Below are 2,131 nucleotides of genomic sequence, written 5' to 3'. Positions count from 1 at the left end.
GTTCAGTCTCTGTACCCTTTTTGTGAACGGAATGCATGGCCCAGCAATGCGACCCTTCTTCCCTCATCTCCTCATGCCCGTGTCTCTGGCTGGGACCAGGTGCTGGCTCCACAGGGTCATGGTGGCTTGCTTGCTGTCCAGGGAGTGACGATAGATCTCCCGGCACTCCTTATTACAGGTGTTTGCTGCTGAGCAAATGTGAGCACGGGCCAAGGGCACCGCCAAGGGCAGTACACACACCTTCCATGACCTTGTCCAGAATGTCAGAATCCAAATGCCTAGAAAGCAAATATTTTAATTTTGAAAGACACAGTCCTGGCCTGAATCAAGGCCGGCAGCTTCCTGATGCTGTTGGTTTCAAGCAGGAGCCTAAAGAGATGTCTTCCTATGGTCTGTTGGCCATTTCAGAACTTGGGCAGTGAAATGGTCAATTCATTAGAAAGAAACAGCTTGGAGCAAACTCCCCGCTGCCCCCATGAGCGGCTGTGAGCGTGGCAGGTTGTGGCGGCCCAGGACAGGAGCCACTAACGTTTACTGGGACCCGAGCCATGCTGGGATGTGGAGCACCAGGAAACCAAGCAACCCCTCCCCCTGCCTATTTTGTTTTGTTGAATTTCAATATACATGAAAGTATGGACAGCTATTTTGAAGAGAATGACAGACTCTACAAGAGCCATTAGTGACTTCCCTATTGTCTGGTTTTGAAGACCTAAATCACCTTCTTCATTCTGTTCAGATCAGTTTTATACTATGTTGTTTTGTATGAATTCTCTGTATGTAAAACATGGACAACTATTTGGAAGAAAACAAGAGACAATATAATAGATAGTGAAGATCTCAGATCATCTAGCTTTGAAATTTATATCTTTTACATTGCTTTCTTATGTTCTATTTTGTTCTGTTTTGTTGTGTTTAATTTTACCCCCCTTAAAAATAAAAATTAAAAAATGATAATCATAATAACATTTATCAGGCTTTCAATCTCTTTTTAAATTTTAAAATGAAATAGGAATAAAAACTAGAATACAGAATTTCAAAACAATATACTAGATTAACAATGGTTAATATGTTCATATTGTTACCTTCAAAATAGTTGCTCAGATTACAAGGGATAGGCATGAAAAAATGATCAAACAATGAGAGGCTTTCAGTCTTTGACAGGCTTTGTTCTAAGTACTTAATTTGTTGTTGTTATTATTATTATTATTGGTTTTCCAACATAGGGTCTTGCTGTGTAGTTCAGGCTTGCCTTGAACTCACTATGTGGCCTAGGCTGGCCTGGGATTTGTGGTGCTCCTCCTGCCTCAGCCTCCCAAAGTACTGGGGTTGTAGGTGTGTACTACTACAACCAGCCAATACTTAATTTATCATTATTCTGTTAACCCTCACCATCACCTGAAGCAGGGTTCTGGATTTTCACTCCCATTTGAGAGATGAGGAAACTCAAGCACGGAGGGGTTGCCCAAAGCAAGGATTTAAATCCAGGCAGCCTGGCTCTGAAGTCTACAACCCTACCTACTGTACACTGCCAGTGTAAGTCCTGTCACTGTGTGTCATTTCAAAATAGTAAGGCTTATTTTGAAATGTGTGGTGGGGACATCTGTATCAGTCAGTTCTTACTAGAGAAACAGATTTAATGCAAGTTGTACAAATATATAAGGAAATTGACACAGTTACCCATCACAGCATCTCACCTTGACTGAGCCTGCTTTGAGCTGGTTTATTCGTTTTGCTGGGAATGGCCTATGGGTTGTGTCTCTGGCTCTCCCCACCTCCAATGGGAATTCTTCTGTTCTGGTCCCTTTTTGGTACGAGGCTCTGGCCAAGACCCTACCCCTTTGCGTGGGCCTGGCTTCTCCCAGGGCCTGTAGCCCTGTGGAATCTTGCTAGTTCAGGCCCATGCAGTTGAGTTTAGGGCCTGCCAAGGGACTGCAGGTGGCAGTAGGCAGATGGACCCTGACGTGGCTGTTCTGTGCTTCCACCTCGGCCTTACTGGAGAGACAGCAGCGGCCTCTGGAATGGCAGGAGCACAGAGCCCTTTCACACTCTGTTTTTTCAGCACAGAGCTGGCTCAGGCTCTCAGGTGATAGCCCTGGGCTGGTGGCAGATGGCTCAGCCTCTGACTACAGAG

General features: G+C 44.9%; 1 non-coding gene across 1 annotated transcript; it reads left to right on the top strand.

Annotated features, from left to right (window-relative positions):
• Positions 1 to 315: 315 nt before the first annotated feature.
• Positions 316 to 451, top strand: LOC111757273 (small nucleolar RNA SNORA2/SNORA34 family). Its single transcript, XR_002791646.1, has one exon. It is a non-coding gene; the product is annotated as a small nucleolar RNA SNORA2/SNORA34 family (small nucleolar RNA).
• Positions 452 to 2,131: the final 1,680 nt, after the last annotated feature.

This window comes from Cavia porcellus, unplaced genomic scaffold (genome assembly GCF_034190915.1).
Source record: "Cavia porcellus strain 051 isolate PalLab524CR breed Dunkin Hartley unplaced genomic scaffold, mCavPor4.1 scaffold_25, whole genome shotgun sequence".
Taxonomy (NCBI): domain Eukaryota; kingdom Metazoa; phylum Chordata; class Mammalia; order Rodentia; family Caviidae; genus Cavia; species Cavia porcellus.
Note: the sequence above shows the minus strand (reverse complement) of the source record. Positions and strands in the feature narration are given on the sequence as shown.